The 15747-nt window shown below is 41.4% G+C and overlaps 1 protein-coding gene across 1 annotated transcript in view; it reads right to left on the reverse strand.

Moving 5' to 3' along the window:
- The window catches only part of csmd3b (CUB and Sushi multiple domains 3b), a 2345756-nt gene that overhangs the window by 1567272 nt on the left and 762737 nt on the right, over positions 1-15747 (reverse strand). The window lies entirely within an intron of this gene.

Consider the following 15747-nt stretch of genomic DNA (forward strand, 5'->3'; position numbering starts at 1 on the left):
TACAGGAAGGAAAGGTTTGCATTTGCATTCTTGGGAAGTTCTGGAACAGGTTAGGTTATTGTGAAGGAACTACCTTCAAATGAAACAAGACAACAAAACTCCAACGATGTCTTTGCAAATGAAATAAATGTAAGCAGAATGATATACATTGTTGAGCACTTTATTAAGTATATCCTGTACCTAATAAACTGGCCACTGAGTGTATATTGAATGTCTTCTGCTGCTGTAGCCGATTCACATCAAGGTTTGACATGTTCTCTGTTCAGAGATGCTCTTCTGTACACCACTGTTGTAACATGTGGTTATTAGAGTTATTGTCACCTTCCTGCTAGTTTGAAGCAGTCTGGCTGTTTGCTTCTGAGCTCTCTCAATAACAAGATGTTTTTGTCCGCAAAACTGCTGCTCACTGGATTTTTGTTTTGCTTCGCTCTGTAAACTCTAGAGCAGGGATTCCAATTTTTTTAATGCCATAGACCCCTACTGCTAACCTTGGGGTCTGTGGACCCCAGGTTGGGAACCCCTGCTCTAGAAAGTTGTGCTTGAAAACCTCAGGAGATTAGAAGTTCTGAGATGCTCAAACCACCCCACCTGGCACCAACAATCATTCCATGGTCAAAGCCACTTAAATCAGATTTCATCCCCTTTCTGATATTTGGTCAGAACAACATTTGAACCCGTTGACCATGTTTTTATACTTTTATGCATTGAGTTGCAGCCACTTGATTGGCTAATTAGATATTTGCCCTAATGGGGAGGTGTACAGGTGTACCTATTAAAGAGGCCACCTTTTTAGCCAAGCAACACATTTTGTCATATGCATCTCTAGTTTTAAAGATTGTGTGTATGATTGAAGATATGAATGAATCTGATATGCTAAATGGAAATTACTGTAGTCAACAACAGATTTAAAAATCATGTATTTTATATTTCTGAAATGCTTCTTAATTTACCACAAGTGGAAATTCCACATATTATTTCAGTATTCATAATTTGAAGCTTCATTCACACACCTTCTCCCTACATTGAATGGGTTTATCAAACAATTCTTAAAACTACAAAATACTTCCCAATAAATCTGCTAACAGTTTAATAACTTGGTTTAGAAAACATACTGATATAGGTTCAAACCTGATAAAATATTAAATATGATAAATTACTCTTCTATAACTTCACTAGATGAAGTAAATTACTGTTATACATAACCTGAATGTGACAGTGTTCCTGGAGGCCATGGCCAAATCACTGACTTCTTATGAACTTCAAACACTTAACATGCCTTTTATATATAAAAAAAATCTGTCAGCTGAAGATTGACTGACTGATGGTGGTAGAATTGGGTAAGCAATTCAACTTTACAGTAGCTTGTTAAAAGCTTTCTCCCCCTTGGGTGAGAACATTAATGCTCAAGTTTATACCAGCATCTAAGTTAAATCTAGTTGACAGTCCTCATTCACAGGAGTGTAATATTTCACTGTCTGAGGTACTATTGAGATTGTTAGTCACATTGTGATGATGCTAAGATACACCTATCATCAGTGATGTTACCTGGGGTCATCGGCCGCATCGGGTCTTTCATCATGAGACACCCTCGCCCACGTGACCCTGATCAGGCCCTGGCTTGTGTCAAATCAGTGTTAGCCCATGGGTCACATCTCTTGATCGACGGCCACCTGAAGGCACACTCATCAACCTCTGTGACAGTACTAAGGGCTCTTTTCTTTGCAGCATCCATAATACTAAGGAGAGAGTAGGTTCCGTTCAACGGCAAAACCTCTACACCCCATAACCTCTACAGGCTCACTTTGTGTCTTTCACCCCTGTCTCTGCCACTATTCTACCAGTTCCTGGTAACTGGATTTTTTGACACTCAAACACATCCGCAATCCAGTCTACCCAAGCCAGCGTCAGTTCTACCGTGACAACAGTCCAAACCTACCAACTATGGCTTTCAATGTGCTTATTTTGGAACTGAAGGAAGGGACTATACAGCACTGTGCGATAGTCTTAAGCACATATACTGTATACAGCTGGGGTGCCTAACACTTTTTGCATAGTACTCTATTTGTCAACATGGAGCAGAGAGAGATTTGTAAATCTGGCAGGAACGAAGGAAGTTGGGAATGGAGAGAGTGGAGCGCTGTGGAAGGAATGTTGGACAGGTGGCAGAGAAGGAGTGTCAGGGGCGGGGAGTGGCGTGGTTGCAGACACACCCCGCCCAGCGACACCAGGCAAAGTCATCTGGTTCCAAACAGTTGGTTTATTGATCATTACAGAATGTCTCTATGGTGTCTCCTGCTCCTTCTCCAGTTCCTTTCCTTTACACAATTACGATTCCACTCTCCGTGCCCCCTTCCCACTCTCAGACCACAATAGAGACCCAAATCAGAACCGGATTTATCATCACTCACATACGTCATGAAATTTGTTTTTGTTTTATAGCAGCAAATTACATCAAATTACAGCAGTGCTGTGCAAAAGTCTTAGGCACCCTTGCTGTATAGTGTATATGTGCCTAAGACTTTTGCACTGGACAAGACTTCTTGGAATAATTCAGTGAATTATTCGAGAGGTAGTCATGGATTTGGGAGGCTGAGTTCAAGTATGGTAAAGAGGATAGGATATTGTAAAGTAGAACAATGGGTTGTAATAGTGGTGAAGTCAGCAGTGTGTTTTTGATGCTGATTCTGAAGGGGAGCAACAAGTACAAATGGAGAGGCTACGATTTCCACAGTCATATTAGCATGGAGGGGAAACATTTGGAAAATTGACAAGAAAATCCTATTGAAAGAGCCTCTCCCAGTTAAATGCAGTAGTAGTGTGTGACAAGACTGTAAAGATTGCAATTGAAAAGTGTTGGAAGGCTACAGACAGTGTAGGTTTTAAAAAAAGCATCTATATTAATGTGGTAGTGCCACTGTAAGTTTTAAATAACTTTAAAACATCTTTTTCACATATTCTGTACAACTTTTCCTTTGTTATCCGGGAGATTCTTCATCAATTATTTCATTGTTGTTGGCTGAAAGAACATCTCCATGCACTCCGTTTAAAACAGATGTGCCTGTCAGTATTACATCAGTCAAAGCCTGGAGAGAGAATCAAAATGACAGCAGATTTATCTGAAAATTTCAATAAGTTTCACACAGAAATATAATTCCTTTTATCAAGCCTTGAACTTTTCTTTAAGGCAACTGTAATACCTTTCTTGTTAGAAATACAACTCTACCGTGCTTAGGGAAATACAATTTGCAATTGAATTCTTTATCTGAATCCTACTGATATATTAATGACTGGAGTCAGGTAGTTAAAAATAATTTGCAATTTCTGATATGCTGTATCTTGTTAGAGGGTTACACTTCGCTCTCTCTTGGTCAAAGTGAATTTCTGAAATGAACATATGGCTATATCATCTTCTGCCAGAAATCTCCTTGCAAGGTAACTTGGGCAGCAGAGACTACAGGATAGTGAGTACAACTAAAAGCCGTAAGTGATAAAATACAGAAGCTGTAAATGCATGAGACTATGTCTTGTTTACTGACATTGCTTTCATGGTTTTACGGATCAACTGAGCGCAGCAATGTGAAGGAACAACAATGATTAAATCCACTCTGTAGCCACTTCATTAGAGACACCTGCTCGTTAATGCAAATATCCAATCGGCCAATCATGAGGCAGCAACACACTGCATAAAAAACATGCAGACACCATCAACTGTTGTTCAGACCAAGTATCAGAATGGGGAAAGAATATGATCTAAGTTGCTTTGACCTTGGGTTGATGCTGATCTCCTGGGATTTTCTCTAAAGTATACAGAGAATACAGAGAGTTTTCGATCGGGCGCCGGATGCTCGGAGAGGGGCGGGCACCCGGTGCTCGGCCGGAGTCTGTGGTCAAGTGGTCAAGTGGTCAAGTGGTCGGCGACTTGGACTGGCTCCCCCACCGGACTTAGTCTGGTCAAGAGGGTGTGAGGACACCCAGCAGGACTAGAAAAAAACAAGACCTGACAAAGCTCCTTGTGAGCCAACGGCCATCTTCTGTGGAAGAGACTGAAGCCTCACCATGTATCTACGAATCGTATGCTATGCACCTAGTTAGAAGAGACATGATGAACTTGGGCGCTGCACCGTGTGCCTGGACCTGCCCAAGTCCTCTGCCTAAGGAAGGGCCGAGCTCGAAGAAGCGGCCGCGGCTGGAGGCCGACACGGCCTCGGGCTCGAGTTCGGCGTGGTGGCGGGCGGTGCCAAGGCAGCCAGCGAGAATAAACTGGAGGAGAGGCTGCACTCGGTGCTGTTGCAAGATCGAAGAAGATGGAGGTGCGTAGCCGCCAACCCCAGATTCGGGATGGCACCCACTGACTGACTGAGAATAGTGCAAGAAGCAAAACTCATGCAGGGAGCAGCAGTCTTGTGGAGAAAACCCCTTGTCAATGAGAGAAGTCAGAGGAGAGTGGCCAGACTGGTTCATGCTGACAGAAATGCGACAGCAACTCAAACAACCACACGTTGCAACAGTGGTGTGCAGAAGAACATCGATCCTTGATGTGGATTGTCTACATCAGCAGAAGACTATAAGCATGCACTCACTGGACATTTTATTAGGTACAGGAGGTACCTAATAAAGTGGGCATCTAGTGTATGTAGGGGATGGAGGGATCTAGATCACGTTCAGGCAGAAGCAATTTAGTTTAATTTGGTGTCATGTTCAACATAGAAATTGTGGGCCAAAGAGTCTGCTTTTGTGCTGTGCTGTTCTATTTTCTATTTATGTTTTGGGTTATTGACCATGGCAATATTTGTTCAAGAGCCTTTAAAATTAAATATACTTCATTTATTTTCCTGTTATTTTAGATCATCATCATCCTTATTTGATTGTTAGCTTCCAGTGTTCAGACAGTTTGGCATCTACCGGATCCACATTAAGACAATAATTCTTGAACAGTTTTGGTGGAAGCTTAGGAGAGGTGCCTAGTAGAATGAAGGGACCTCGTAAAACATCCACTGACTATAAAACACGATAACAAAAGTGAACACTGAATATGCTCAACATGTCAGGCAGGGATAGTTAGGGAAAGAAAGAATGTTTTAGATGAATGATTTTGATGAAAGGTGTCATCAATCTGAAACATGGACTCTTTCTCCCTGCAACATACATCAAAGTTGCTGGTGAACGCAGCAGGCCAAGCAGCATCTATAGGAAGAGGCGCAGTCGACGTTTCAGGCCGAGACCCTTCGTCAGGACTCTTTCTCCCTGGTTGGGTTGAGTTGTTCTCCGATCTTGGGAATTTATTTGAAAATGTTTAATCACCATGCAAGGAGACATCATCAGTGCACTGTTAATTGTGGTGTGTCTTCTGAATGCTTGGCCTTTATATACTTTTCAATCAGTTGATCGGTCGTCTTTACGGAAACTCAGTTGTGACTTGGGGAGGAAATCTTGTCGTTGATTGTTTGTGTGCCGAAGTTCAGGTGTTGTGGTCTGGAGTTTTGCCCGCATCAGCTCATAAGCAGGATCGAGGTCTATGTGTTTGCTTACAGAACCGCACTGCTGGAAATTCTCTTGCATGCTGTGTGTTTGCTTGCGCCTTGGCTTTCACTGATGCCCAGTTGAATTTGTGCCCCTTTCGATGTTCATGGGTAGACCTGATTGGTAAGTATATACAGGCTAGCATTCAGAGGAGACACCACAACTAACGGGATGCTGATGATGGCACCTGGCATGATGATGAAATGTTTGCAAGTAAATTGCTAAAATTGGAGAACAACTCCGCCCAGCCATCAACCATCCAAATTACTCATCTTCTGAATTATTTCCAATGCTTTCTCCATTTCTGCTGCTTGAACAACAGAATATATTACCATGTTCAGCTTTTAAAACAACTTAGGTTTTTAGGTTTTTTGGGTCTGTATTTACTAAGGAAACTGGCATGAAGTCTATGGAATTAAGGGAAACAAGTAGTGAGATCATGGAAACTGTACAGATTGAAAAGGAGGAGGTGCTTGCTGTCTTGAGGAAAATTAAAGTGGATAAATCCCCGGGACCTGACAGGGTGTTCCCTCGGACCTTGAAGGAGACTAGTGTTGAAATTGCAGGGGCCCTGGCAGAAATATTTAAAATGTCGCTGTCTATGGGTGAGGTGCCGGAGGATTGGAGAGTGGCTCATGTTGTTCCATTGTTTAAAAAAGGATCGAAAAGTAATCCGGGAAATTATAGGCCGGTAAGTTTAACGTCGGTAGTAGGTAAGTTATCGGAGGGAGTACTAAGAGACAGAATCTACAAGCATTTGCATAGACAGGGACTTATTAGGGAGAGTCAACATGGCTTTGTGCGTGGTAGGTCATGTTTGACCAATCTATTGGAGATTTTTGAGGAGGTTACCAGGAAAGTGGATGAAGGGAAGGCAGTGGATATTGTCTACATGGACTTCAGTAAGGCCTTTGACAAGGTCCCGCATGGGAGGTTAGTTAGGAAAATTCAGTCGCTAGGTACACATGGAGAGATGGTAAATTGGATTAGATATTGGCTCAATGGAAGAAGCCAAAGAGTGGTAGTAGAGAATTGCTTCTCTGAGTGGAGGCCTGTGACTAGTGGTGTGCCACAGGGATCAGTGCTGGGTCCATTGTTAATTGTCATCTATATCAATGATCTGGATGATAATGTGGTAAATTGGATCAGCACATTTTCTGATGATACAAAGATTGGAGGTGTAGTAGACAGCGAGGAAGGTTTTCAGAGCTTGCAGAGGGACTTGGATCAGCTGGAAAAATGGGCTGAAAAATGGCAGATGGAGTTTAATGCAGACAAGTGTGAGGTATTGCACGTTGGAAGGACAAACCAAGGTAGAACATACAGGGTTAATGGTAAGGCATTGAGGAGTGCAGTAGAACAGAGGGATCTGGGAAACAGTTACAAAATTCCCTAAAAGTGACATCACAGGTAGATAGGGTCATAAAAAGAGCTTTTGGTACATTGGTCTCTATTAATCAAAGTATTGAGTATAAGAGCTGGAATGTTATGATGAGGTTATATAAGGCATTGGTGAGGCCCAATCTTGAGTATTGTGTTCAGTTTTGGTCACTAAATTACAGGAAGGATATAAATAAGGTTGAAAGAGTGCAGAGAAGGTTTACAAGGATGTTGCCAGGACTTGAGAAACTCAGTTACAGAGAAAGGTTGAATAGGTTAGGACTTTATTCCCTGGAGCGTAGAAGAATGAGGGGAGATTTGATAGAGGTATATAAAATTATGATGGGTATAGATAGAGTGAATGCAAGCAGGCATTTTCCACTGAGTCAAGGGGAGAAAAAAACCAGAGGACATGGGTTAAGGGTGAGGGGGGAAAAGTTTAAAAGGAACATTAGTGGGGGCTTCCTCACACAGAGTGGTGGGAGTATGGAATGAGCTGCCAGACGAGGTGGTAAAAGCGGGTTCTTTTTTAACATTTAAGAATAAATTGGACAGATACATGGATGGGAGGTGTATGGACAGATATGGTCCGTGTGCAGGTCAGTGGGACTAGGCAGAAAATGGTTCGGCACAGCCAAGAAGGGCCAAAAGGCCTGTTTCTGTGTTGTAGTTTCTATGGTTTCTATGGTATGGTTTCCAGCATCTGCAATTTTCTACTTTTCAAAGCAGAGGCCTGAATTCAGTTCTTTCTGGTAGTGCATACAAATGTGTATGATTAAATTTGAACATCGGACTCGATTCAGGAAAAAAAAACAAAACTAATTCAGTTTGGCTCAAAAATCTATCGGTAAAATAACGTTGCAGTTAATGTGTGATCTGTGAACCATGCAGGTTGCTTGATGATTTGCGTCACTTGATGCCTGTTCAATTAATTACCCTTCGGTGCAGAAATGGGAGCTGATAAAAGACAATTGGGCATGTGTAACCTTGGTGAAGAGGGGGAACCAACAGTCTGTCTCTCTGAATAAAGATACCTGGGGATTGAAATAAATCGTTGGGCAAGAAGATTGAATGAGGTGGAGCCAAGTGGGATCCATAGAGAGAAACAAAGAGTAAAAGAGTACAGTCTTAAGAAAGGAGAAAAAAAAAGTATAACTAAGAAAAAAAGATGTCGGCCATATATTTTTTTAATTCTTCAGTAACAATTTACTACCATCACCTTTCTCTGATTCTCTTTCTGGGCCAAAGGCTAGGTTGTTTAAGACAAGGTTGGATAGATTTTTGCATAGTAGGGGAATTAAGGGTTAGGGGGAACAGGCAGGTAGGTGGAGATGAGTCGAAGGCCAGATCAGCCATGACCTTATTGAATGGCAGAGCAGGCTCGAAGGGCCAGATGGCCTACTCCTGCTCCTATTTTTTAATGTTCTTATGCTCAAAGAGGTTGGATGATATTATTCAAAATTTAAACTTCATCATTAAAATGGTATTTGCACTGTTTAGTAGTAGCCATAGCTTCGAGCAGCAAGTTTGATAGGCACTTAATGAGCAAATAATTTCCCGAAAAGCACTGGGAAACTTCTGTGTTTATAAGCTAATGTCAGGTAGCACAAATCATCCACCATTCTGCAGCAATTCACAACTCAAAAGGCATCCCTTCCTCGCTACACATCCCCCAGCATTACCACTTGCCCATTAATCTCTCAGCAATAAATCCTGGATCATTTAAAATTTGGTTCAATCTCTAAAATCAAGTCCACATATGAAATCTAAAAATACCTACCATACATCTCAGTTCTATGAGAGGAATCACTCCTCCAATTATTCAAAGTGATACTTTGCCGCCCAGCACAATGTAAGTAAATATTAAATAACAACAAAGTTTCAGCATAGCATCTGCATCCATAACTAACAAACACAGAACATAATAAAGTCCCTTCAACCCACGATGTTGTGCCTTGCTTTTCGTCGTCGTAGCTATCCCTCAAGGTCGAGGATGATGGTCTTTGTTCTGAAGAAGTGGCTCACAGAGCGAAGATGACTGTGTGCGTATTAGTTTAACGTGTGCTTGATGTTGCACTCCTAGAAGCACACGATACTTCACAAATCAATCAACTGATTCCAATGGCATGGAAACCACGATGATTGGAGCTGATGGATTTGTTGCAGCCTTCACCTGCCTTCGCAGCCGTTGAGTTCGAAGTAACTTCGTCTGCCAGTTCCACCGTTGAGGTCTTAGTTGGATTTTAGGCCTTGCTTTTAACATTCTCTAAGATCAATTTAACCCTTCACTCCTACATAAAGTACTGTGCAAAAGTCTTAAGCATATACAAGACTGTCATGCACCTAAAAAAGTCACATAAAAGGTTGCCTCAGACTTTTGCACAGTACTGTAGTAATTTTATGTATTGCACTGCACTGCTGCAAAAAAAAACAAATTGCATGATATATGTAGGAGATGATCAATCTGATTCTGATATGTGTCTCTATTGTGGACTGAGAGTGGGAAGGGGCAAGGAGAGGGGCATCATGGTTGAGAAAAGTGGAAGCAAGAAGGAAGGGAGTGGGAAGCACCAGAGAGACGTTCTGTAAAGATCAATAAATCAATTATATTAAATCAACTAACCTTGCCTGGTGTCTCAGGGCTGGTTGTGTCAACACCTGCACCAGCCCCTCTCCTGACATTCCTTCTCTGCCACCTATCCCCCACCGCTCCTATGCACTCCGCCCTTACCATTCCCAACAACCTTTGCTCCTGCCAGGTTTATAAACTCACTCTGCAATCTGTGTTAACAAGTACAGTACTGTGCAGAAGTGTTAGTCATCGGAGCTATACAGTATATACGTACCGAAGATAGTTGCACCCGATTTTTGATCATCTATGCACCTATTCAAGAGTTTCTTAAATGCCCCAATGTATCTGCCACCACCCCTGGCAGGGCGTTCCATGCACCTATCTCTCCCTGTCTCTCTGTGTAAATAACCTAGCTCTCATATTTCACCTTCCTCCATACTTTCCTCCAATTACCATAAAATTATGCCCCCTTGCATTAGCCATTTCCGCCTTGGGAGAATGTCTCTCATTATCCACTCCATCTGTGCCTCTGATCACCTTGTGCACCTCCATCAGGTAACCTCTCATTCTCCTTCACTCCAAAGAGGAAAGTCTTAACTTTTATGCTTACAAACCTCAACGATCAAGTGCTGATTTAACTCTGCTCAGTAAATGCCAAATGATTTTTTTTCATAGCCACCTATTCTGTACCCTCAACCAGGTTGCTACAATGCAACCGGGGTTCCAAAACTTTTTTATTCCATGAACCCTGACCATTAACCAAGGGGCCCGAGGACCCCAGGTTGCATACGGATTACTTCCCACTCAACATTCGTTCTTCCCATAAACAATTCAATGTAGAAAACGTTTGTGGTTACATTTGTAAATCTAAAGTCAGTCGTCTGTCAATTAAGGGCAACTTAAATTTGGACGTCCTACCTCAAAATATTTTTGAGTGTATTTTTATCATTTATTATGCACCCACAAGCAGTTTGCACATTCCACCAGAGAGGGTACCAGGCCTGTTGCCTTGTGGATTTCCATCACTATGGAAAGTGAATTTTGGAAAGGGGAGACCACAAGACATGGGAGCAGAATCAAGCCATTCGCCCCATTGAGTCTGCTCCGCCCATCTATCCTGGCTGATTTATAATCCCTTTCAACCCCATATTCCAGCCTTCTCCCCATAGCATTTGATGCCCTTACTAATTAAGAACTAATCAATCTCTGCTTCATATATACTCAATGACTTGGCATCTGCAGCCATCCATAGCAATGAATTCCACATATTCACCACCTCTGGCTAAAGCAATTCCTTCTCATCTCTGTTTAAAGGGATGTCCTTCTATTCTGAGACCGTGCAACTGGTCCTAGACAGCCCGCAATAGGAAACATTCTCTCCACCTCCATTCTATCTAGGCCTTTCAAACTTTGATAGGATTCAATGAGAACCCCTCCTCATTCTTCTGAACTCCAGCAAGTACAGACAGGTTGAAGTAGCAATCCAATACACAGAGAAGAGCAGATTGCCACAATTGCATTTAGAACTACACTCCTAAGATTACTCTATAGCAATATTAAACAAAAAAATTAGGGAGGAGGTACAGGAGCCTGAAGACCCACAGTCAATAATTCAGCAACAGTTTATTCCTCTCTGCCATCAGGTTTCTGAATGGTCTATGCTACCTCTTTATTCAATTTTTTAGTGTCAGAAAATCATGGAAAACTACAGTACAGAAACAGGCCCTTTGCTCCATCTAGGCCATGCCAATCTATATAGGCCACAACATCAGTTTGTTTACATGGACAGAATGGATTTAAATGGATTTTCTTTTGCATTATTACTTATTTTTGTAATTTATGGATTTTTATGTCTTTGCACTGTAATACTGTTGCAAAACAAGAAATGTTATGTCATCTGTCTCCCTGAGAATAAACCTAATCCTGAACAAGGTAGTGAAAGGAATAAGGGTCCTCTCACGAAATGGTACTTTTTAATTTTGTATTCCAATGGAGTGCTTTGCCAACTTCTCTTTATTGTGACATATGTAGTTTCTTCCATCAAACTGCTACTAAAAAAACTCTTCTTGTCACATTTGTGCCTCTTTGAAGAATTAATGTCAGAAGTGAAACTCACATCTTGATAAAATGGATTAAATTAACTGGTATCCAGTAATGCTTTTTGACTGACATTTTCTTTTCATTTATACAAACTGATGTTGCTGCCAATATGGACTTGTAATGGTGAGTGAATATTGAACCACCCGAGTGCAATTCAATTTGAAATGAAAGTGGAAGATTTGATTTGCGTTGTTCTTCTTTGTAACCTGGTCTTTAGATGCTGTGATTTAAATTGGCACCATTTCAATCGATTATGTGTACGACTTGGAGCTCTTATGCATGGGATAATGTCCGTTTTTCATGCAATAATTAATTGGTTGTCCAATACTCATTTCAACTGTCATCAGTAGACATGGTCTGTGGACACACAATCACCGTCTTACACTTGTAACGAATGTCACAATCTAACCACATCGTATTACAGAGTTTGGTCTTTTTCCTTTGAAAAGATGGTGTTAATAAGAATAGACAGAAATAAATATATAAAATGCACAGGACGCTATGATACAGCGAATTCAATCGTTCATTACTCGATGTATTTGCTTGGCTGTCGATAGCAGTTTTACTTCAAAAGCACTCTAACCCAGACCCCTGCTTATGTCCTGCCGAATGATAAAGATTGAGACTTTCCACAGAGTTGACTAGTAGATCTCAACATTGCTGGAATTCCCCCAACTCATGTCGGAAAAATAACCTCTCATATTCAACATCGCATTGTTTTCGCTGGGGATTTACGAATGATGAAGCAAAGAGGAAAATAAATTATATTTTCATAACTGTTTCACTTATGTTTTCAGTTGTTTGTGCATGAACACTACCTTTAAATTTTTAAATAACAGGGAAGGCTTGTATGAAAATTATTGAAGAGTTCAATAAGTTGGAGACAAAATTCTTTATACCTTCATCATAGAAACATAGAAACATAGAAAATAGGTGCAGGAGTAGGCCATTCGGCCCTTTGAGCCTGCACCGCCATTTATTATGATCATGGCTGATCATCCAACTCAGAACCCTGCCCCAGCCTTCCCTCCATACCCCCTAACCCCCGTAGCCACAAGGGCCATATCTAACTCCCTCTTAAACATAGCCAATGAACTGGCCTCAACTGTTTCCTGTGGCAGAGAATTCCACAGATTCACCACTCTCTGTGTGAAGAAGTTTTTCCTAATCTCGGTCCTAAAAGGCTTCCCCTCTATCCTCAAACTGTGACCCCTCGCTCTTCTTTTTCTGAGGTTTTAAGGCAGTTGGCAAACAGCTTTAAGTTGAATCACCAGCACATTCGGAACTGGAGTGTGGGACAGGATATCTAAATCCTATGTATTTATACTTCTATCAAATTCCATAAAAACAACTGTTTTCTTAAGGAACTGCACTATATATTTAAAGCAATAATCCTGTGATCCCTTGCTCAAAATACGGTTAATGTTAAATAGTACAGATATTTTATTCCATTTTAACTTTTAAATCAACCATCCTCTCTTTTGATTTTACTGTATATTGAACATCTCTTCAGCACATGCTCAACTGCTTCTTGCTGATTACAATACTCACACCCCCATTGTTGTGCTTCTTCATTAATGTCAATGTACTATTTAAAACCATGTGCCCAAACCTCAATCTCAATATTATCACCTCCTCCCTCCTGGTCTTTCCTGCATTCCTCGATCAGCACACTTCTGTCTGGATATTATAAAAATATTTTCCTGTTCTCTCTCTATCCCATTGTTTTCTCCATATTTTTGACTTTGTTTTATTGTTTTTTTATTTCTCCTTAACTGCAACTTATCTGAATGTCCATATCTGCTCATCTAGCTAGAGATAGGTAAATAAATACTTTATCGATCCCAAAGGAAATTACAGTGTCACAGCAGCATTACAGGTGCTCAGATATACAAATATACAAATATTAGAAGAGAAGTAAGAAAGAATATAAAATAAATTACCTCAAACAGTCTAACAGGAGGGGGTCATCACTTCCCAGGCTATAGATTGATTTATTATAGAGCCTAATGGCCGTGGGCAATTGACCTCATATAACACTCTTTGGAGCAGCACAGGTGTCTTAGTTTATTATTAAACATGCTCCTCTGTTTAGCCAAGGTAGCACACAGAAGGTGAGAAACATTGTCCAGAATTGCCAGCATTTTCTGTAGGGTCCTTTATTCTACCACAGCCTCTAGCGTGTCCAGTTTGACTCCTATAACAGAGCCAGCCTTTCTAATCAGTTTACTGAGACAGTTGGCATCATCCGTGTTGATGCTATTGCCCCAGCACACCACTGCATCAAAGATTGTACTGGCGACAACAGATTGGTAGAGCATGTAAAGGAGAGGCCTGCCTACTCCAAAGGACCTCAGTCTCTTCAGGAAGTAGAGGTGACTTTGGACCTTCCTGTACACAGCCTCTGTGTTGGTGCTCCATTCAAGTCTGTCATCCAGGTGTACCCCCAGATACTTTTTTGCTAATTTATCTGTTTGTTCATTCCGTCTAACACCAGCATGTGCTGGAATCCACATAAAACATATAAAGGGTCCCACCTACCTCATGATAACCTGCCAGCTGAGATCTTATACATTAAGTCCACGAGAGATCCAATCCCAGACTGCACTGGTGTCAAGCAAGGCTGCATCACTCTTTCAACACTGGCCTAAATCTTGCTCACCATAGTGCTGAACCACCTTCATCAAGTTTCCTGGTGAAAGAGAGGTAACTGCAAGACAAATCCAAAACTGTTTGGCCTACATTGCATCCACTCGAGAATCAGCACCTCATATTATGTCAAGAAGCTGCAGTATCCACATCATGGATGTTCACAGGGCAGAGCTCCATGTCACAGACCAATTGTTCCCTGAACCAAAGGACAGAGTGATCCCTATATTTACTATTTCCAAAATAACTACACTATATGACTCTGTGTATGTCGTGTCCAGCAGTGCATTGGAACTTAACATCAAAGGATGTACTTTGTATCAAAAGGAAGCCATAGGTGATGATGTGGCTCTGTTGGTAAGAGATGGAACTAAATCTTTAGAAAGAGGTGACATAGAGTCAGAGAATGTTTAATCTTTGTGGGTGGAGTTAAGAAATTGCAGTAAAAAAAATTATGGAAAACATATATAGGCCTCCAAATAGTAGCCAAGACGTTGGGTTGAGTTTGCAAAGGGAGCTGGAAAAGGATAATGTCACAATTGTAATGGGGTCTTCAATATGCAAGGTGATTGGGAGAATCAGGCTGGTGTCGGATCGCAGGAGAGGAAATTTGTTGAAAGCCTACGAGATGGCTTTTTAGGGCAGCTTGTGCTTGAGTCTACTAAGGGAAAGGCTATCTTTGATTGGGTGTTATTAGGGAGCTTAACGTAAAGGAACCCTGAGGAGACAGTGATCATAATATGATTGAATTCATACTGCAATTTGAGAGGGAGGAGCATAAGTCACATGTATCAGTATCACAATGGAATAAATGCAATTACAGAGGCATGAGAGAGGAGCTTGCCCAGGTGGATTGCAGAAGGATACTGGCAGGGATGACAGCAGGGCAGAGATGGCTGAAGTTTCTGGGAAAAGTTTACAAGTTGCAGGATAGATATGTTCCACAGAGGAAGAAGTTCTCAAATGGCAGGGGCAGGCATCCGTGGCTGACAAGGGAAATTAACAACTGCACAAAAGCCAAGGAAAGGGCATTTAAGGTAACAAAAGTGAGTGGGAAGTTGAATGATTGGGAAGAATTTAAAATCCAACAAAATGCAAAATGCAAGTTGAAAAGCTATAAGAAGGGAAAAGATTAAATATGAGGGCAAACTAGTCAATAAAATAAAGCAGGATACTAGAAGTTTTTTTTAGTTATATAAAGAGTAAAAAGGTGATAGTTGATATTGGACCATTGAAAAATGATGCTGTTGAGGTAGTAATGGGGGACAAAGAAATGGCAGATGAACTTAATGGGTACGTTACATCTGTCTTCACTGCGGAAGACGCTAGCAGTGTGCCAGAGGTCTGTGAGTGTCAGGGAGCAAGAGTGAGTGCCATTGCTATTACAAGGGAAAAGTTGCTAGGCAAACTCAAAGATCTTAAGGCGGATATGTCACCTGGACCAGATGGACTACATCCCAGAGTCCTGAGAGAGGTTCCTGAAGAGATAACGGACGCATTGTTCCTGGTCTTTCAAGAATCACGTG

Source organism: Mobula hypostoma, chromosome 1 (assembly GCF_963921235.1).
Source record: "Mobula hypostoma chromosome 1, sMobHyp1.1, whole genome shotgun sequence".
NCBI classification, from domain to species: Eukaryota; Metazoa; Chordata; class Chondrichthyes; order Myliobatiformes; family Myliobatidae; genus Mobula; species Mobula hypostoma.